The sequence below is a fragment of the Zosterops lateralis genome (genome assembly GCF_965231275.1).
Source record: "Zosterops lateralis genome assembly, chromosome: 6".
NCBI classification, from domain to species: Eukaryota; Metazoa; Chordata; class Aves; order Passeriformes; family Zosteropidae; genus Zosterops; species Zosterops lateralis.
The window spans coordinates 35,400,699-35,423,730 of NC_139761.1; the positions used below are offsets into that span (position 1 = coordinate 35,400,699).

General features: G+C 38.2%; 1 protein-coding gene across 5 annotated transcripts in view; it reads left to right on the top strand.

Moving 5' to 3' along the window:
- Positions 1-23,032, top strand: part of RGS6 (regulator of G protein signaling 6) — a 257,977-nt gene that overhangs the window by 20,171 nt on the left and 214,774 nt on the right. For 2 of the 5 annotated variants that reach the window (XM_083864332.1, XM_083864334.1), the window contains exon 2: positions 17,661-17,728. The exons of the other annotated variants lie outside the window; for them this stretch is intronic. The gene's annotated coding sequence lies outside the window, so the exon portion shown is untranslated. The remainder of the gene's footprint in view (positions 1-17,660; positions 17,729-23,032) is intronic. 5 annotated transcript variants of the gene reach the window in all.

The following is a 23,032-nucleotide window of genomic DNA, read 5'->3' on the forward strand; positions in this document are numbered from 1 at the left end:
GGGGATAGTAGTCACAGTAGGGGCATTAAATCTAGTTTTACAGAGAGAGATAAGGGTGTACAGTGGGGGATAGAGCTGGCAATTGCCATGTTCAACAAACCTGTCAAGTAGGAGCAGCAGAGAGACCAGAGCATAGTGGTAAGTCACAGGGAAGTCATAGTCCAGTTATGAGCAATGGCAATGAAAATCACAAATCCCAGAGTGTCTTGGAGAAATATTTCCAGGGCAGGGATAGGTGTCAGCACTATTATGTAAAAGGCCAGTGATAATGGCCTCTTCTTGGTCATGGTACAGTCTTCTCTTTTGTCATCTCCTGTCTTCAGAAAACATGTTCTGGTTGCACAGCATGGACTAAAAACAGGTGATGTATTTAGCTGAGCAAAAGCTAGTACTGGTGTGGCACAAATTTTGATAAATTTGTGATGGATATAAGCAATTTTGGAGTTAGAGGGTGGTTTCTAATTCTTAGAAAAGTGGAGTCCTGGAGCAGTCACTGCAGAGAGTAGTGAGGCCCAGGAAGCCACATGGTTTCACATAGCTGTAGGCATGTTTTCGAAGAGGCCTGTATGAAATAGTATTTTGCAAAAGTAGAGAAGGAGACACAGAGTGCCAAGAATTCTCTCTAGCTTTATATATACCTTCTTCAGATTACCTTGAGTAGGTAATAATACATAAAATACCTCCTAAATATGTATGTATTTATATATTAAATACCTTCAAACACCCTTTATTCATGCAATAGCAAACAGTTTGTGCTGCTGAAGTTTGACACGTGTCAGTGTCCTTGGACAAAGCTAATGCTACTGACTTTGACTGTAGCTGTTAGGGAAGTCTTGTGGTAAAGCTGGGGTCTGTGGGTTTGATTTCTGCATCAGTTAGACAATATGAATGATTAATGATCGAAGGCATTAGTGTAAAATTGCAAGCAGTTAGTTCCTGTAGGACTTCAGAAGCTGACTTGTATTGTTGTGTATGTGCAAATAAGGCGGTCATACCAGTGGCAGAAATGCGTTTTTAGAGTCAGGTGGAGGTCATTCACCTGGAAAAAGGACTTTTGGATACTTTGTGGTTTGTTCTTTCTTTCCATTATTTGTCTTGAAGTAATAGGTAAGATTTCTTTAGATTAGAGATTCAGATTAGTAGGCAATGTGCAAAGTTACAAACAGGGAAATATGTGTAATGTGGTATGTAGGTAAAGCCTCAAATAACTGTTTTTGTGTTTGTATTTTTAGGTATATATATGGATGCATTTATATATATACAGACAAATACTTATGTGCTTAAAAGTCACGAGAAAGAGCAAACAACCCTTGTTTTATCCTGGCTATATGGTATAGCCTAACGTGCACAATATAGGAGATATGTTAAAAGATTATATACAGATGTATGTATGATACCCTTTCTGATATATCTTATGTACCTTAAATCTTCCTATTCAAATAATGTGTGCATGAATTCATTGGTTTGCATTTCACGTATGGCCTTAGCCCAAGTGTAAAATTGTCCTGAGCTCTCATGTATTGAATACCTCTTTGTAGGTAGAGGTTTTGGTGATAAACATATAGCTTTTTTTTTTTTTTCCTTCTTATTTCCCTAGCAGTTGTCTTATTTTAACTACTTTCATTTTCTTCCCTCTCTGGCTCATAATTTCTCTGTTCCTGTTTGTGACTGAAACAAACTGTCTCTTGCACCCATAAAAATCTAATTGCAGTGATCTATTACTTTAACTGTTCTCAGAGGCAGAAAGACGACGAGCCAGGACCAATAGCTATGACAACTTGAAAGTATATTTTTAGCAAAGCAACTAGTGCAAATTTAGAATACAGAGATAAAAAGGGAAGGTTCAGCTAGAGGGTAAGATTACGCTATTCTAGCTGTAGTACTTAGTGCCTTGCATTTTTGGAAATGGTCCTCTTTTATCCCCCTAGCATTTTTCTCATGCCATTTGCTTTGTATTTGTTGTCAGCATTTTAAGTGATGGTCTTGGAGTATTTGCACTGTTTGTTGATTTACTTTTGCATGTTGTTTTGGGCAAAATGCTGAATATGAGCATTTTCTTTCTGCCTAGGATTTAATTTTAGCCATGGGCTTGTTTTGTTCACTAGAAACAAACCAAAATGAAGTGGTGGAGCAGCATGGAGCTGCCAGCCTGACTTAGTCCAGGAGGCAGCTTCTGGCTATTTCAGATGCAATCTTGAACCTTAATATTAAGATAAAATAGTTTGGATGGAATTGGATGAAATGTGCATGAAACTGTGGGTTTTTGTTTTGTAATAGAACTTCAACTAAATGCTTATTCTATCCCAATTATTAAAAGATCACTTCAGGGAATTATGAACTTATTTCAGGAGGCTCTGCAGTAAATTTGAGTGGGAGGATTCAGTTTAATAAATAGAGTTACACGTGTGGGACCATGAAAATACACAAATAGGGTTCCATTAAAAAACTCCATGTTTTACATCCTAAGACATTTTGAAGCATGTTTCTCTTTTTTCATGAGAAACTGTTACACCACATTCAAGGGGCAGCAATTACTTTTATTCTTTTTGCTTTATCCCTGCTGCTGTTGTATTGTATTTTATTTTTCCTTGTCTCTCCAAAGTTAACTGAAATCAAGAAAGTGGAAAGTAACCAGTTAACCAGACACTGAAGTGCACAGATCTGCTTAAATAAGAATTGCATTCTAATTCTTGAATATGTTCAATATTTTACTTCAAAGGCTACATGTCTTTTGCGGTGGTGAGGGAGGGAAAAGGTGTTAATTTAAATTATATGTCACCTCTCTGTACTTTACTTTCCTTAAGTATTAATGGAGCTCATTAATATTATCTTGCATTAAAGTTTGGAAATTATACTTTGGACCTTTAATTAAGGGCCTCTGAAGGTAAAGTGAAACATACTTGCAGTATATACAAGAAGAAATGACAAGATATTGTAGTGGTTTAATTGGGAGTAGAATAAGTGGAATAGGTCAAAGAACACATTAATGAACTAATCAGATCTATTTCTTGTTTGAGAGAGAAAGCACATCAAGTCCAATTTCATTCATACTTTGTTTTTGTGAAAATATGGTTCTGTGGGATAGAAGTCAAGGAAATGTTTCTGATATTATGTTTTTGAGCTCTAGATGGAAATGGTTTTGTGTACCAGAGTCTTCTCAGAGTTTAGTGCGGGAGGTGTCACTTCTGTTCTCTACCATGTCAGCTTTTGATGAAAATAGGTGTTGTGGCCATTGTATATTAAGAATTTTCCATGTTGGTTCTCTTACCATTTCACATTTTTTCCTTACGTCTTGCATTAGTTGGAGGTTTTAGCAAGGAGACCAGAACTGGAGGGCTTTGGAGAATGTTTAACAACCTCTGTTTGCAGGCCCAATTCTCCTCTGCTTGTTGGCCTGACTGGCAGCAGGAGCTGTTCTGGTGTGATGCTGCAAATAAAGGGAATATTTCATTCACTGGTACTATGATTAGATTTTCCTCATCAGCAGATCCACCCAGTTTTGTTAAACATTGCTTATTGCTACATATGAATTAGCTCATTCATTAACTTGGGCAAAATGTCACAAAACCTTGGCAGCACTGGGTTCTTGTCACTTTCACTGCCCCCCCCGGGCTCTAAATAGTAAAATTAACTGGAGCTCTGTTTATTACATTTTTCTATGTGAAGAAAAACAGAGCTACAATAATGGCACTACTGTTGTCCGCTTGTATGCCAAAGATAGTCCAACCATTGGCTTGAATATGGAAAGTTTTGTGTGGAAAAACAGTGATTAAACGCACATTTTTTAATAACAGGAGAGCATCTGTTTGGAAAGAGGAGCCCAAGTGCTTTTTATCTTGGTCCTCTTAGTAGGAAAGGTGATTTACTTTGCTAATGATTTTTTAAAAAGTATTTTTACTGGAAAGCACTTCAAACATTTTGAGTTATAAGAAGTTTTCCTTTCTGCCTGCAAGAATGAAACCTCCATTTTCCGCAATGAAGATGGTGCTTAAGTTATTCATAGTGTATTTAGCATCAATGGTGCTCTCTTCCCACTCAAGAGATACCTTAGGGTTTCAGGGAGCACATCATACCTTTGGCCCAAACCTGCATAAAATTGTGACAGACTGAGTTTTTGTGGGATGGCCTGTGCTCTGGTTTTGTCTCTGCTAAACTTGTTTTTCTGTGTTGCACTGGTTGTGACTGGTAGTACTTGAAGGAAACAATAGAGAATGGAAGGATAATGCACCAAAAGTAGGTAGAAAGAATAAATCAAGTGGAGAGGCGAACTCTTAGAGAGAGAATTAAGACTCAATATTGCTTTTTAAAAAGCAGTATTTTCTGACAAAGAAGTGCAAGAGATATTTACAGAATTGTCAAGGTTGGAAGAGATCTTCAAGATCATCTAGTCCAGCTGTCAACACCACCATAATCACCCCTAAACAACATCCCCAAGTGCTATATCCACATCCCTCTTGAACACTCTCAGAGACAGTGACTGTACCATCTCCCTGGCCAATTAATTCCAATGCCTAACCGCTCTTTCAGCGAAAAATGTTTTTCAAATATCGAATCTGAACCTCCTCTGGCACAACCTGAGGTGATTTCCTCTTGTCCTGTCGCTTGAGACTTGTCAGAAGAGATTGACTCCCACATGGCTACAGCTTCCTTTCAGGTAGTTGTAGAGAGCAAGGAGGTTCATCTCCAAGCCTCCTCTTCTCCAGACTAAACAATCCCAGCTCTTGTTTCTCAGCAGTATTTTAGAAGTATTTGAGCCCACTGTGGGCTGCATGCAAGCATTAATGTAGTTTGTGGATTGGGTTAATTGTCTTTAATTTAATAAACTGGATTTATCTGAGAGACATTTGGCTGTAGAATGAGGCCCTGAGTCACCTCTGAGGTTCAGGCAAAGGCACACAGAAGCTACATGCTCCTACTCCATTTTACAGTCCCCTGCCTTTTTCTTTCTCCCTTAACTGTTTCATTTGACAATCTGGCCATTCTCACAGTGCAGCCATTTTAAGCTGATGAAAATTAACTGAAGGCTGAGTGCTCTTTAGGCCACTTTTGTCTCAATAGCACTGAGTTCATCTGCCAGGCTAAGGGAGAGCAATGAAAGGGAGACATGGTCGTATACTGGAGCATATACCTGATGGTGGACACCGCTTTACACCCCTGATTCTGATGCATTCAGACGAAGTGCTAAGAAATAGAGTCAGTGACCAGAGAAAATGTTTAATATGTCAAGTTGCAGAAAGCTTCCTGGGGCATTCAAGGACAAGCGGCTCAGATGCTTCTTTCTAAATGAATTACAAAACCGTGCAGGAATGGAAACACTGGCTTCATTACTTTAATTATTTTCTCCATAGCGTCTTAATTTTTTTCATATTTATTATGGCAGTTGAGCAATTTTCTCTGTGGCAGCTGTGCCACTTCAAGAATATTTTGAATAGGGCAAGTAAAATCCTTGGGATGGGAAGCTGGTTAATAGATGGAAATTGTAATGTGAGAGGAGGTGGTGGTTTTTTCTTCTGCCCTTACACCTCACAGCCAGATGTGATCCAAAGAGCAAGAAAACAATGCCATATTGCCACATCCTGCTGGGTGTATTGGGAATAAATTAATTAATTCTAGTTGATTCTGTAGACAGATACCCCTTGCAAAAGAAATTACCCTGGTGGTGATTCTGAAGTAATGTGAATTGAGATGTCCACACAATACCAGCCTGTCTGTCTTGGCTCTGATGGTTTTGGCTTCTGTATTCACAGGACCTGACAGTTTGATTCTATGAGAAATCAGTAACTTAGAAGGGAAGACACCTCTTCAGCACAAAGGAATCCCTCTGGCTCCTGAGACACCTCACCAGGGCTAGCTTCTGAAGGGGCTCCTTAGATGTTCTGTTTGTCTGTCTTGTGCTCAGCAGTTTGAATAAAAATCATACCATATCTAAAGTTACCTTGAAATTTCACTTCTGGCAGTTTTAAGAAGAGCTCTTTGAAAGGTCAAACCTTAACCCTAGGTTGAAGCAGGAGAGTGTGAAGTGCACAACCGCTTGTTGTTTGTGTTGTTGACATCCAGGAAGCCAAAGCTTCACTAAGTGGCCTCTGATGTTAAAAAATACCTCCAAAAAACCCAAAATGAAACCACACAAAAAACTCCAAAACAACAAAACAAAACCCAGAGAGAAACACCTCCATCAACTGAATAGAATGGGTGACTATGGTCACAGTGCCTAACACAGTGATTTGGGATTGCTGGAAAAGCATTGTTCCATCCACTGCCAATTTCTAACTGTTATGAGCAAGAAGGTGATAGGCAATGTGGCTGTTTTTACCTGGAGCACCGAATGTTTTATCTGTTTCATGATATTTTGTCTTTGGTAATCCAGTGACCTCACTGTCTGTGTCCATGCGCATTTACTAAGTTTGGGGGCTTTAGCTTTGGTTTCTTCCTTGGAACCCTGCTACCTTAGATTGTAAGCATTGTGAATGCTGAAATCTGAGCCAAGAAATGTCTTTTTATGTCTTTGGAATGCTTAGTGTTCAAAGCTTGAATTACTGCTGACAAAATGTTTACCTGATGGAAATCAGTATTATATTCCTGGATTCCTAAGAATGAGATCTTTGAAGGAAACATCTGGAGTGGTTAATAAGAATTGTTGTTCACTGTTAGCCTAGTAAGTTTGCAAGCAGCTGAACAAATAGTTGAATTATGATAAAATGGCTCTATAATTCACAGGGAAACTAAAATGCTGCTAAGTTCATTTGTTTGGGGGGTGTGAATTTTTGGAAAATTTAAATAAACTGTTTATGAAAACTTGTGAACAGGATACTAGTAAGGATTTTTATTTGGTTTCTGGTGGTCTTTTTATCAAATCCAGAAATGGAGACCAAGACTAGCTTGAATGTGGCAATACTCCACCCAAGATTTAGATTTAGATTTATTTAGATTATTGTGCCTCCTCAGTGAGGGCAGGTATTTCAACCCAGTCCTGTGGCATAAGGTACGTAGCTTGACTTATGTTTTGTGAAATGAAAGAGGAGAGGTATAGGAACTTAATCTCTTTCTTATATCCAGTAAGATCAAGAGACTGAGGCACCTCAATGTGTTTTGAATTAATATTCCAGTTAAATGATTTCTTGATCTTGGAAATTTTTCCAGAATCATCACAAGAAACAGTTTTTCTTCTCTGTGGCTTCCGGGCTTGAAGTGGAAATGTGTAGCAAAGCTTTTAGGCTCATGTCCAAAGCTGTTCTCTGGATCTTGCCAGACACAGCAGGTCATGGCGCTAATTTAGGCTATTACTAATTGTTTACTCAGGACCACAGAAAAGAGCTTGGAACAGGGCAAGTGGTCTTGCATGTTGGAAGAGCAGTAGAGCCAGATGAGATGGGTTAAAATTGTGTAGGTACTCAGGCAAAATCAATGCTCAGGAAGGAGAGGAGAGGTGGAGGAACATACTTTTTCCCATCAGATTATGCATTGACTCTGGCTCACTGTAACTTTTAACGTATTGTTCCCATCAGAGTTGGACATTTCCATTTGCTGTGACTAATGCTTTTGTGCTTTGTTTAACCTACCTCAGACTTCAGAATAATAAAAGCATGTCTGTGGTGAAGCAGGTAAAGCGTTCAAGATCTTTCACCCCCTCTTCATGACCTAATGAAAGCCAGAGTGCTCTTTTTCTCTTACGTTCACACAGAAAGAAAGAAATTTCCACAGAATTCTGCAATGGAAATACAGCTCTTGTTTATTGCTGTGGAAATTAGGTTAAGTAAAAGCAGGAGCTCTTGGCCTCTTTTATACATGTTTCTTAATTGTGACTCTTCTGTTTCTGCTGTTACTTTGGGTCAGAGCATGAGTAGCCAGGCAGTGGGTATGGAATTAGAAATTTATTTTTTACACATTGCTGAAATAAAAGGTTCTCCTTACTAAAAAATTAATTACTGAGTGTTCCAGCACCTTATAAGATATTTATATGTTCTCCTGAGTCCTGTCTCTTCCTGTTATCAAAGTGCTGTCTTGAGAGCAGTTCAGGCGAGAGAGCTGCTCAGCTGCGCTCCGTAGTCTTCCTCTCTGCCAAGGAGTCTCAAGACGGCACTCGAAAACAAAGAGATACTCCAGGGAAAGTATGAATATTAGATCACTCTGGTTTAGTCATTTGGGATACAGTGGCCTCAATTTATGCATCTGACTTTTGGAGGGGTTTTGTTGTTATGGTTTCTAAAATGTGTCTCCAACTTTTTATATTGGTAAATCAAGGGTTCATAGAGGCATTGGAAATCTCAGATGGCTAATTCTTTTGTGATACTGTTGTCCAAGGCCTATGTCCAATGTATAAATAATTTGATGACCCAGTCAGTTATCTCTTACTTTAATGGCTTTTTGTAACCTTTTTGTTATGGCTTTATCCCCCTTTTGTCTTTAAAATACAGAGAAGAGAACAGTTTGTTGAATTTCTTTCATTTGGGAATACACAGGATAGATGATGGCCTGATTAAACTGCACCCTAGAATTGCTTGTTCTTAAAGGGAAAATACTTGCTAGCATCAAATCTATTACTTAAACATAGTGGTTACTCTGTTGCTGCCGCATGGGCTCTCCCAGGACAGGCAGCTGAAGGAAATGTGTATGAAGCCCAGTTAAAGCCTGTGCTGATGTTCCTAGCTGCACCTTCAAAGTTACTGTCTTGTAACCTTATGTACAAGTGAAGAGAAACTGAGGTCAGTGGCTTTTTCTGCTTTGGGATGGTGTAGGCAATGTCAGCTTAGGACATGCACATTTTTATCTCTGCGTTCTCCAGCTTGTCTGTGCAAGAGGATCTTTATAAATAAATTGTGTCATAAGAATAGGAGGATCCAAGAGGCTACTTAGTCTGTATGTTTATTGCTGACCTCAGTGTCCATCTGTGCCTGATTTGGTTCCTGGGTGGTATGTGGGAAAGCTGGGGACCCATTTTAAAGCTTTTACAGAAGTTTTCTCTGTGCCTCTACTGCAGTGAAACTGCACTTTATAGTCCTTGGGAAGAAAAGGCTGGTGCTGTTTATCTGTATGCAAGACAGCTGAAGGAGTATCAGTAATACTAACAGCATCAGTAGTGCTGATAATCTGACTCTGTCAACAGAGCCTTTGAGAGCAAAGCTTTGAAGAAATAAATGCAAAAAGCTTGTGTGGCAGTCTTTGAGTAGTGAATGTGCTGAAGGGCAGTTGAGGAATTTCACATCATGGTGATGCTGGAGACTAAGAGTGGCTTTTTAATATTGGGAATGGCATGGAAGGTTTGATATTTTGATCAGGGTAAATAAACTGTCTTCTACCTTCTACTACTACTATTACCACTTGTGTGCGTTATTCTACTTTTGCCTTCTACTGCCTTTTATTACCACTTGTGCTTTTTCTTCCTCTTAATCACTCTGTTCTGTCACCTGCATTATAAGTTACAATTTTTTTATTTATGATTTGGGTTGTTTGTGCAAAAAACACATTTGGGTATCTTGTTCTGGCTGATTGAACTAATATTTTTGACATAGGATTTGCAATATGAAGCTACAGAGGAAATTACACAGGTGGTGTTCCAGCTTATTCCTTGTTTCCTCTCCTTGTTTTTTTATTGTAATGATTTTGGGAGTTCTGAAATAATTAAAGTGGCCCATCTTCCACTATGTAGTTTAGTCTCAGACAAAATTAGTATCATGCCTCCACCCACTCTAATTTCAGAGAAAAGTAATTTAGTGTAATAATGTTAAAAAAAAAATCAAAGCTAAGTTTGCTGAATTGGATGTATCTCTATAGAATGGGGCTTCTTTCTAACTCATGGGTTCAAATTAAATGAAGTAAATACCATAATGTTTCTAGAGATTTTATTGTAGATAATGATTTCACAGACTACTGAAATTCAGCTGCTCTTGCTTGAGTAAGTATAAAGCTCAGAGCTAGAAGGTGCTTAATATTAAAACCTGAAAAAGTGTTCTGTGTGTGAAGATGCTATAGAAAGTGTCAGCTGGATCAGGATGTAGTAACTCAAATTGGAATTTGCCCCAGATGCTGGGACTGATACCTTTACTATCATTAAAAAAAAAAAAAGTATTCAGTTAGTAGCTGACACTGAAGTGTGAGAAATGCCTTAATACTGTACCAAGCAAGAGATTTGATCTTGCCCAGTGTGTTACCAGCACAGCTTTTGAGGCACACCACATCTACTTTGGACTTCTCCCATCTACTAATTGGGCTTGTCCTTGCAAAAATATTAATTCAGATTGAGCTGTCTTTGGGATTGTTAATGGCTCTAGCTGAAAACTGTGAGTCATTGGATATACTCCCCTTGCCTTCAGCGAGCTTTTGATCAGAACTTGTGCTGCTACAAATGAAAAGAGTCACTGGATTTTGCGTGAAACATTTTTTTTTTTTAATGAAAAAAGCATATTTCTGTATGTGTGTTTTGATGTTTGCTGAACTATATTTATTCTTGAGTGGCAGCTGGAAATGAAAAGAGTGAGTGAAAAAGCCAAAGTCTGTTTTTACTGAGAGGCCATCTTGGCTATGGTAGGAACTGGGATATTCTTGGGTGTTTTTTAAAGTTAGGGGAGTATGATTATTAAAACTTGAGTTCTGCCTCCACAAGGAAGGTAAAGCTGTTTCAATGGAGAGCTTCATGCCTGAAAGCACAGGCTACCAGGATGATCAGGAGCCTAAATGTCCCATGAAGGCATGCCATGGGAGCTAGGTTCTTGAGCAGGAGGAAATCCAACAGCAACCTGCAGAGGATTGAGGAGGAGTCACAGAGCTGAGGGAGCCAAACTCATCTTGGTAAAGCCAGAAGATCTAACAAAAAACATGGGCTGGGAATTGCAGTTTAGAAAGCTAGGGTGGAATGCCAGGGAGAGAAAATTTGACTTCAAGGGCAGTGCTGAACTTGACTGTGTTACCAGAGGGGGAGGATGTGTTGTCTGAGGAGGTTGTCTGGCCATGGCAGACTGTTCTGCAGGTGAAAGGCCCTCCTGTCCTCACTCCTGGCCAGTCTGGTTCTCTAGGTACACATCTGAAAATGGGCAGAAGTGACTTGAGAAAATAAAGGCTTGAGCACCTTCTGCTACCTCTTGCCTATTCTGTCTCACCTTGTGGGAGGGGGCTGGCAGCTGCTGGTGTTATTCAATGACATCATTCTAATTACTTCTATATAATAAAATTATTTAGATTATTGAATCCTTCTAGATGTGTCCAGCAGTAATATAAATTCTTTCCATAATTTTGCAGCAGAAGACTGGGAGATTTTTTTTTTTCAGTTATATAATCCTAAATCCTCTATATGCAATTTCTAAATATTAATGTGGTAGAAAGTTAACCAGGAAAAGGAAATTTAAGAGTAGTAACCATTGAACTGTTAGATATAAGCAGTATAGGGAATGTCCTCTATTAGTAGATGCTGTATACATATGGGCAATATTCATATTTTGTATATAAAACATAAAAGTGTGTGCATATATATATGTATATAACATGCATTTTATCTGCATAGAGTTTTGCATAAGCACAGGCTATGAATATATGTATAGGATTTATCATGTATGAAAAGAGAGGGAGAAATATCCTGTGATGTAGGTAGCAGAGAGAAATTTCACAGATCTGGGATTCTGTTTTTCTTTTTACTTCAGTTCAGTTGACTTCACTCTGCCTCAGTCCATTCAATGAAAACTATTAAAAGTACTGCTTTTCCTGTATCATTCCCATCCTCTCTCAGTCACGACTTCTTCCTAGTATGGCTTGCCAGAAGATAACTCATGTTTTGTTTGTGAGAAGGCTTTGGCATTTATTTCTGTTCTGATGCCAGGGAAAACCAAGACACTATAAAAATATCAAAAATGAAATGAAGATGCTCCTCTAGAGTCACCATCCTGGAATTAAAATAAAACATTTCTGCACTTATGTGGTATAATCTTACAAACCTAAGGTAATAATTACATTGCTGTAAGTTTTGAAGAATCAGATAACTGACTAGGTGAACACCCCACCCTAACTGAAACTTGCCCCAAGTGTCAGGTCTGGTTTCCACTGGCCCTGCAGGCAGAGACTTGGGAGCGGCCCAGGGTCAGCACTGCAGGGTAAGTTCTGTCTCATGGCACATCCTGCTTATTGTTTTTAATTACCACTATAAATCCTTATTTGTTGCACGTACTTATTAATAAATTGAAGATATTGCTCACTATATTTGTATCTTTCTGTGTCTGAGTAAACTAGGTCTAGCCTTTAACCTGTTGGTTTGCTCTGTCAAAGCTAAGGTCCTTATAATACTTTAATTACAACTGTCTTGTAAAATGAGACTAGCATTTGCCTTCTGGTGGATCATAATAGTTTTTATTACTTGAGATGCACATATGATTTATCGGGTAGATGTAATTTTTAAAGCAAAACGAAGTGTTGTTGTATGCCTATTGAACAAGAAATCAAATGAAAGATTAACTGAAATCCTGATTAAAATATAGTTTATATTCTCTTTGCTACACAAAGTTAAAGCATAGCAAATATGACCATCTCTCTGCTGTGTAATGGTAAGAGAAATCTGAAAATTTAGTTATCTTTGTGTTTTGAATAACTGTGATTTGTAGAAATGCAGTTTAAAGCCAGTGGAGCTAACAGTTGTGGCTTACAGGGATTGACTCTATTTCTGAACCAGTCTTTTGGCTTATGGATCTGCCCTCTACCACCATTCCTCTTCATCATCCTCGTGTTTAGCAGCCAGCAGGTGTATAAACTCCACTAGGTCTTAAATATTCTTAAGTGTTCTGCTGAGTCCTTGCTCTTCAGATGTAAATAGTATGAAATTATATTTTTGTTAATATGTATATATGCAGATATATATTTTTGAAATTATATATTTTATAATTCTAAATTAGAACTTGTGCTCTAGAAGAAACTAATAAATGTTTCTCCTACAGTTTGGATTTGGCCTGAACTATCTTGAGATGTGCAAACAGAAAGAGGAGACTGTGCCAAATTCCAACACCTGCTTTCTGGTGGTTTTTTTTTTTTTTTTGTTTGTTTGTTTGTTTGTGTTTTGTTTTGTTTTGTTTTTTGTTTTTTGTTTTTTGTTTTTTTTTCTTTCCTTCTTTTTCAAAGTATTCAAATATGGGTGGAAGTTTCTACTGTGACAGTGTTTGAGCTTAAAGTCCTCTGATCAAATATGTGTGAGTTTTCCCTCGTTTGAGGTTTGCCTTCATATTTGTTTGTATTTTACAATAGATGGTTAGTTTCTATTTCCTACCAGTCTATCACTTTCCTCTGCGACTGACAGATCCAGTGATTCATATGGTAACTCAGGTGCTGTAGTGTTGATGTTACACTGTCTCTGATTTATACAATGGCAACTTCAACAAATTAGGATGTTCTAATTAGCACTTGCCTATTGAAAAGGAAATACATTTTTTTCTTACTTTTGGCACCTTCTCAGTGCCAGATTCAAAGCAATTATAGGGAGGTTGAAGGCTATATTTGTAAATGTGTTGAATTGTTTATTTTTACCACCGTGATCTCTTCAATTTTGCTCCATTTGAGGAGAAAGAAACAGTGTCAAATAACTAAATCAGAGGAGAAAACGCACAACCTGATAAAGTGTTATTTTCAGGCTTCTAGAGTGGTGTTTATAATTCTATGTAAAGTGGAGTAATTTGAAAGATAAGACCTTCAGTTTTCATGATGTAACGACTATCAATTCTGCTGTTTTCTTGTAATATGTTTAAGTAAGTAAAACTCACCCTGGCCCACCATACTTGATTTGTAATGAAACAGTATTAACATTACTTTGTTACAGACTTGCAAGTCAGTGAACTCCAGCCCTTCCCTGTTTGGTCATTAATCTTAAAGAAAATGTTTCCATTATCAAGGAGATCAGTATTTTGTTTTAATATTTATAGAAATACATCAGGAAATCACTTGAGAACAGAAAATGGAAAGATTTTTAAGAGAGTCATGGCTAGATCCCTTTTCCAACTTTAACAGAGTTTACTGAAGATTCCTGTTTTATACTCCACATTACATATGGTCATTATTTTTAAAATAATGATATCTTTGTCTCTATTGCCCTAATTTATCTGAAATCTTATTATACTGTATCTGTAGGAGATTTCTTAACAATATCTTAAAACAATGAGCTGTGGGCAATATTTTTTGTATTTGCTCCTATCTAATGAGTCTGAATTTACCTCAGAAGAATTGGTGCAGGCAAATTACCTTCCCAGAATGGTTGGCCTCTCATCTTGCTTCAGTCATCCTTAAGGGGGAGAGCTTGGCAGTTGAACTGCAGAGCTTATTCTAAACTCTTTGGGTGTCACCTTAAACCAGCAGTAGACCAAAAGAGATGAAGATTTATCCTGTAGCCAGAATTTTAAAACAGGACTCTGAAAAACACAGCCCCTATGATTTTATTTAGATATCCAGATATTACAAAAAAGTGATGCAATGGAGATCTGAGTTTAGAAAGGAGATTCTTGAGTGTCATTTTTGAAAATCCAAACTCTTTAGGTCCTGAATACTTAAGATCTTCTCAATCTCTAAATAAATGCTATAAAATTGGTAAATGCAGATAAAAGCAGTATTTATAATAATCGAGTTGCATAACACAAATAAAATACACAGAATAAAACATGTTGCAAAGGAAAGCATTTTTTTAGAGTCAGGATGCAAGGTCAAATGGTGGATACTGCAGGACTTGGCTGATGTATGTGACATCTAATGACATTTTACAGTTATATTGATTATTTTATTGCTTCTGCCAAGGAGCAACAGTGTTCTTACCTGGTTTCTAGCTGAACAAGCACACACAGTCTGAAATGTACTTCCCCCCTTTTATTTCACCCTTTTTCTTTTGTTACTTATTCTTTGCTCTTATCTTCTGTGTGTACTCAACAAAGGAGATGCATAAGGACCTCAAACCTGTTAAATGAGGAGGGGAAAGACTGAAATATTAACAACTTTTGGATCTTTAAAGTTCAAGTAAAAAACCCGGTATTTTTAGCATGTTCCAAGATTTCCATCATCAGATCAAATGCAATCTAGTTAATTCTCCTCTCCTTGTGTCTGAACACTGCCTAATCTCAGCGCCACCAAGGCCATGAGAGCACTGCCAGTTATTACTCTAGTCAATTATTGCTTGTGTCAGTTGTGGGAACTGTGCCATTGCAATTTTTTGGCTTGTAGGTTTTTCCAGAGCTGCATAGATGGGTACTGAAGAGACCTAGAAATGGAACTGCCGTGGTTTAAAAGTCTTCATCTTGGCCTTATTTTTCCCATTCAGAGGCCTGGGTATAATTTGAGGACTTACTGGGGTACTCTGCCAGGGTCTGGGTGAGGAAAGGAGGATTCATTTATCTTGTATTCTCTAAAGTTCCTTGTGCTCCTTTGTGGTGAGGAAAATGGCATTTTCATCTGCTATTGACAGTCTCTAAAAATAGAAAGGTCTATTCTGCAAGCAAAATTTCTTAGATTTCTTTTGCTCATGGTTATTTTGGTGATTATTCTTTTAGGATTTTGAGACTGAAAATGGACAAAGCAAAGAGAGCTTAATAATAAAAAGGAAGTTCTTGTGGATCCACATCTTGTTTTCTCCTAGATGGAGGCAACAAATCATGATGTCAAAAATCCCTTCCTTCCATCAGAAAGGTGATAAGCTGTAGGTGAAAACATATCTGCATGTATTTGACCCTAATTTCTTACAGCAACAAGTATCTGATAGAATTCTCATTGTGGAGCTGAGGGTCATAATCCTTACTACATCAAACAATGAACAAACCTCTGTTCAAATACAGTCTCTCACCTTTGAAAATACTGCCTCGAAATAGTTTATACTGTGCTGGATGCACCTTGAGTAGGGGGAGGTGAGGGGGAAGAGGATGGAAGAAGAAGATTAGCCTTGGTCTGCTGTCTGAAGAAAAGAACCAAGTCTTACACTGCATGTTAAGGGAAGGAATTGGGATCGTGTAAAATAGGTCAGAGATGTATTTAATTTGAAAAGGCTTGGGTTGAGAAAGGAGAGAGTATAAAATTTTCCATAATGGCCATCAGGTAACCCTGAAATGTAGTGGTTATGAAATAATTACACCCCAGAGGGATTAGAGGCATCCGCCATTGCCTGTTGCTTTGTAGTGCCTCCGGGATGTGATTAACTTATGATAATTAAATCTCTTATAGTGGAAATACAGACTGAACACAGAGAGTCTGAAAAAGTTTCGGAGTTGTGGCTCAGTGCAACATCTGATGTTCATGTTAACCTGTGCTGTAAATATCCACTTTCTTTACATGCATTTCCTTGTTGTTTGACCCTTAGTGGGTGTCATGAGTACATTTCCTGGACCTGAATGATTGTTGAGTGCCTTGGATTGCATTAGTGTGGTGCTACTGCTAGAGTGATTATCCAAAATGCAGATACCTTTGATAAGGACTCTAATAGCTTTCCTGCTTGCTGGTTTTAAGCATGGAGGTAGGGATCATACTCACTGTGGTCTTCAGAATGGCTGAAGGAAGCTGTGGAAAGCGTGTATATTGCTTAGAAAGGACAATATGTGGATTGTTTTGACTTTTGTAGAGTTTAGTTGGTACTAAGTCAGAAATGTCCCCGTTCTCGTTTACTTTGATCCAAAGTGGGTACATGTGTAAGTGGAGGTCTGTCACTTTCTGTGTACAGGCCTATGGAACATGTTGCAGTCTGCTACCCTATTTACCAAAAGTGCTCCCATCAATTTTCTTTCAACTCTGAGGAAATTATTAAAAAAAATTGTTCAATTTTTGAAAGTATTAAAAATGCTAAAACCAGGGGACCTTGTCTTCACAATAGAGATGTAGATAGTAAGAAATCCAAGCATTGAGAATTTATTTTAGGATTAGTCCCAACCTAAATATTATGCTCCCTTTTTGTAACTTTGTGTAATCCATTTGAGAATTGGATAAACACATCTTAGACAAAGAAGTTAGCATGGAACAAGAATGTCAATATCAAAAGGATCGGTATTTAGAAATCAATTTTCTGGATTTTCACTAGGTAATTCATAAACCCTTCTTGAAAGTTCCTTTTTATTTCATAAAAACTGTGTCTGAAATATGCAAAGAGAAATGCACTTGTCTCAAAGTACAAATTTTCCATACAAGAAGTTCTGTGAAACAGTTTTTCTGTTTTTACATTTGCATTGCGCAAAAGAATCTAAACCCAACCATCAGCACAACAGAAGTGCCGTGGGCATTGGCGTGGCTTTATTCACATGGTGTTGTCAGTAAACTCTTCTAAAGAGGCATCTTAATTACTTTTACAAAGAGAAAAGTGATGTATTATAGACTAGGTGGTGGTGCAAGACATGTCTTACCTATATGGTTTTTTTAACTTCCTCAGCTGTGTGTTGGTGGTTTAAGATTTTTGTGACATAACCACTATGGCTATTGTTTGTTGTATTGTGGGGAATAACAGGCTTACCAGAAGCACATACTGCTCAAGAGGACAGCGTGGGGATGGGCTGCTCCCTCAGAGGCTATCAGTAGGATGACCATGAACATTTGATGTTCTCTATCCGATGTAGTGGTTGGCTTTGTTAGCACTGGCTCTGCCTGCTGGTCAGACCTTACGGGTGACTTCTTTGGTGACGAATGTCTGTTGTAAAGCTCTTATCTACTCAGAGAGAAATAACTGATGGTTTTCTTGTAAGGCTGAAGATGCACTGCTGGTGTCTGCTGACCTCTGCATAACCTGCTGAGGATGGGGTAGTCATACTTAGTAAGTCACAAGATTTACTTATTACTCATGCTTCAGATGTGGGTTAATTTCCCTGTGAAATCTGTGTAAGAAAGATTCAAGTTTAGATGCTTTTGACTACTGCAAAGTTAACACTACTTAGTTTATTCAGAAACGTTTTTGTGTTTTAATTGTTAGTGGATTTATCAAGAACGTGTTTTTAGAGATGAGCAATCTTACTGAAGGTGAAACCTAACTATCTTATGTTACATTTCCTTTTCCCTTAATTCAGTACTCTGACATTAATATATCATTAAGTCCAACTAGGCATATGCGTTTCTATGCAAAACAGCATGTTTCTATGCTTATTTGTGTTTATTGACTGCAACATGAGAAATCCATTGTTTTTGAACAGACATTTGTACCCATTTGTACATAATAAACCTCTCTCCTTGAACTGTGAGGAAGAAGGGCATAAGAGGCATGACTTTCTACACAGTCAAAGTATACTAGTTGTTACTGGGACTTAAAGGAGCTTGACTTGTCAAATCATTATTATCTCATTTTCTTTCAGTTAGTTACTTAGTGCTTACTAATAATATTGGAGGTATGTTGAGATCATTATAAAGAGGATTTGGAGGGGTTTTTTTCTACTTTAAAAAAGTATGAAGATACTGTTCCTCTGTAGTGGAGACCACCAGGATGTCTGAAACTTAATACCTATGTAGTATTATGCTTTTCATACCTCTTCTAATTGCCACCCAGTCCTGTTTCTTAAGTCTGAGGGTCTTTAAAAGAAAAAATTAGCTACTACAAATTGACTCAATTGCCTTTGAGCCTTTAGATCAAGATAACTCTGTTCTTGTAGCCTTTGTGCCATATTTGGTTTAGTCCTATCCATGCCAATGGGAGAATCAAAAGGATAGGCATAAGACTGAATTTGGCAATTTGTCTGCCTACCATAACTGAGTAAACAAAACAGCTTTTGCATGCCAAAGTTGGCTGAAAAAAATGCATGTAAACATTTTGCTATATTAACATCTTTAATATTTGTGTTCCAAACTTTTGGATAAAATTTCCTGATTTTCTTGTTCTTGTCCAGGAAATAGAACGCTTTTGCAATGATAACATTACCCTGAACTGCAAAATATTTATGCACGCACAGTTTTCATCCCTCCTCATAATGTCTTAGGAGCACTTTTGTTCAAAAAAGGATGTAGTAATCCCAGATTTTAGGTCAAGGCTTTAAACATGGCCTGGTAGTCACACGTTGGTGATGAAATGCTGAGGAAAGTGTTTATGATGTTGCAAGACCTGCTGACCTACATCTAAATTTGCCTTTCCTCTGCTTGTCTGGAAATGCTGAACTTTTATGGGGAGTTGATCACCCTCTGCTTATTATCCTCTTAAATGCTTTTAACTGCACTGATGCTCATCATCCAGAGAGCTAAGTCAGGAAACTGCAGCAGGGCCTGCTTATATCTTGGAGGTGCCCTTGGTGTGATGAGCTGACAATTGGACCTCATATTGTCAATGAGAGAAGTGACAACTGCTATACATATGCACTTTACTCTTGACTTAGTGTTGTCCTTTAACTCGAGGCTTTCAAGTTGTTTTGGTTTATGTTGGCTGTGGAAAGCAGCATTAAGAGAGGGCTTGAATTAGTGCTTATTATGGTCACTTGAATGCTGAAACAAGAGGCAGCAGGCTTAAATTTCTGTTGTCACCTCTACCACTGACCAGCTTAAACATCTTCAGGAAGTGATTTCATTTGTTTTCTTTCTGTTTTCTTAGCTCTTTCCTTAGAGTGAGTGTAAATTGTGAGTTATTGACTATTGAGAACTGTTCTTATGTAATACTAGTCTTACCATTTGCTCTTTCACTGAATCACCACAAGATTCAGCATTGTGAAAGCTAGGTGCTTAGAAGGGAATCTCTAAGTTTGAATAGGAATAAGCACAAACACCAACTTATAATTACTTTACAGCTCTGGCCTATTGAATTCAGAAGCAGATCTGAATTACAAAAATTCAAAAATTAAGCAAGTGTAGAAATGGATTTATATTGCAAGTAATATAGTTATGTTCTTAGGAAACAATACAAAGCTGCATTTTCGATGGCCCAGCTGGATACTTCTATATCAGATATAAATTAAAGTTTCTGGCATTTAATACCATGCTCAGAAGTGTGCTGCACTCAGAATCAGTGGCACTGTTACTCTTTGGACTGCAGCATTTCTAAATCTTGAGTAAGGTATGCCCCTGATGACAGAGCACTCAGTGCTGGCTAAGCTCGACAGGTTTTCTGCTTGATGGAAAACTGAGTTGCCCAGAGCTCTCTAAATATTTGCTAGCAAGAGATCAGCGAGCAGCACATGGTGATAACACATTCACCAATGGGAATGTACTCTACCATACAGGCAGATGTGAGATTGAGCACCCAGCTGTGAGGGGCTGGTGCAGTCCAGTGACATTGTCTCCAGTCTCTCATGAGCAACAAATGAAGCCCCACTGTAATTTTGGTAACTTTTTACTCTGATTTTTTACTTCCCATGAATGTAGATGCCAGCAACCTACCCTGCTGGGATGTTCATAAAATCATAGAGTATCATGAGTTGACCCACAAGGATTGTCAAGGGACCCACAAGGAATGTCAAAGTCCAACTGCTGGCTCTGCACAGGACAACCCTGGGAATGAAGAGAGAACTGACCCTAAAATGGAGCCCTGGGGAGCCTCACTGGTGATGGGTCACCAGTCAGATGTCACCCCATTCACTACAACTCTTTACGCCTGGCGTGTGAGCCAGTTGCTCACCCATCACATGATGTATTTATCCAGCAGTGTGATGGACATTTTCTCCAGAAGGATGCTGAGAGAGATAGTATCAAAAGCCTTACTGAAATCCATAAAATTATATCAACTGGCTTCCCTCGACCTCATTTCAGCATTTCAAGTTGAAATTAATGTGTTTAGGGAACTGAAGAGCTTGGGCAGCCTCATGTTGTTGTTGAATACTTAAAAATGAGGTTGATAAATAAGAGAGCAGACTAGAAGGCACAGACTAAAATGTGGTATGGAGAGGGTCATGCAAGTATTTCACTGCTTTGCTAGTATTTTGCTTTTCAGAATTAATTTAATGTTTATTAAAAAATGACACTAAATGCGCACACATACTCCATTACCATAATTTTTACACTGGTTCTGTGCAGCACTTTGTTTTTGTTATTTTAATTTTTAATACAAACCCTGCAGTGAACAGGGCTTGTAAAGTGCAGCTCTTAGTACAGAGCTAACAGAGTCTAAAGAAGGTTGTTCCAAGTGCCCAGTGCACATTACCCTCCTCTTACTGCTTGTGTTCTAGTTGAAACAGTTTTACCTTAAATTACAGAAAGTGAAAACTGCTATGGAAAATTCTGGGACTTGTCAGAGAGCTCTACATTCATATAGCCTGGGCTTCTGGGAATCTGCTGTTTGTCTGCCCCAGAGTTCCTGATTTGTGTATCAGTGCTTGGGCTTAAAAAGGAGGCAGGAGGAGCTCCCTGAAGGCATGTATTTGTGAGAAAACAGATATGAAACACTTGAAGAGTTGCTTGAGAAATTTTTCTTATTTTTCCAAAGGGCTTGTAAAATAAAATCTTAGGTGCTTCCTCTCTCTGAAATTTATTGTGATCAGTAGAAAGGGTGCAAAAGAAAGGAGATCATTATTGAGAGTTCCTTGACTTTTCTTCTGGGAGATGGTAAAAGGGACATTTTGCTTTTGTTATTATAATTTTTTTCTCATTATCTGATAAGTTATTTTTTCTTTACACTAATTTATAGAAAATTTCATTTTCATTAACCAGATTTTGTCTGGAATAGGAAAGCAGTCCAGAAATAATGTTAGTATCTTCTGCAGAGAATTGCAAATTCATACACATGATTGTTTCATCTTGGTCTGAATGTGTTGCTACAGTACTTATAAAAGAAAATGCTGCAGTAGCCAGATACAGGCCAGCACAAGGGAGAAAAGCTGTACCCTGCTATTGATGGTTTCCAAGCATCATCCAAGGCTTGCAGTGTCAGCCAGAAGTTGTTTGCTCCATACACTGAGTCCATGATAACTCTGTTCAACTCCTTAGAGGCTCTAGAAGGCCATGGTCCTTTCTGGAGATGGTGAAGGAGCAGTTTCCTTCTGCAGACTGGGCCTATACCTGCTGCTGTTGTGCATCCCCACCCCATGGCATACTATTGTATCTGTTAGTAGAAGTAAGATGCTTTGGACATTCTTCTAGAGATGGGGTTGTCTGTTGTCTTTTAAATTGTTTGTTTGTTTGTTTTAATGAAAGGTGGTGAGTTTGGGTTTTATGGTTGCGTGGAAGGCTTTTTCCTGATCAGGCTGGACAAGGTAGACAGTGATTCAGGTGGTTTGCTCAAAGGAATGTGCTTAATGCAGATTATATTGCACAAACAAAAATACGTAACATGAGGATGTCCTCTTATAACTTGTGGGTTGTTTTTAGTGTTTCAAAAAGTATGTTTAATAATTATGGATTGAGGGCAAACTGACAGAAGAAATGAGAGGTGTCATGAAGCATCCTCAGTGGTCAATTCTGAGAGCTTTTGTTCCCTGTGAAAATAATTTTTTTAAGCTAAAGGACCTTATTATTTCCATGCAAGTGAAAAATATGGTGGACATACTGCATACCCTCTTTGGAACTTCAAAAGCATCCAAGCACTTTTTAAGCACTTCATGAGATGGTCAGGAACAAAAATCCAGTTTCACATGAAAGCTGTTTTCTAAACCTTACTTCTATGTCTAACTAAGACCCTTGAGATTTGTTTATTTATTCATTCATTTGTTTTATTGGAGAATGAAATTTTTTGCCCTGATTCTTGTTGTACCCACATGAACCTGGGAGATACCGGTCTGAAGCCTTGCAGTGTTCTCGTTAAATGTCCTTGCATTAGGCTGAGAGAGTGTTTTAATCTTTCCTGCTGGAGCTGCTGCAGTTGGTATACATAATTAAACAGTCCTTAAGCAAGGGAAAGGCTTAGGTCCTGGTGTGTGAACAGGTTAACCCTTGGTGAGTTGAGCTGTCCTGATTTTAGAAATCAGCCTGCTGCCATTATTTGCTTAGTAGCATCGCAGAACTGCCAGATATAAATAAGGGTTTTACTTCATCTTTCAGAGAGCCATTTAATTTTATGCCAGTGGATTGATAGAGAAGCCATGTTATATGATGCTGTAATAGTCTGTTGTTCTTGATTGCTCTGTTGCAATAATGAGTGAAAATAAACCAACTGCTGTAGGGTTCATAAGCTGCTAAATGGGCATTTAATTTTATGCGAGACTGTCTAGAGGGATGT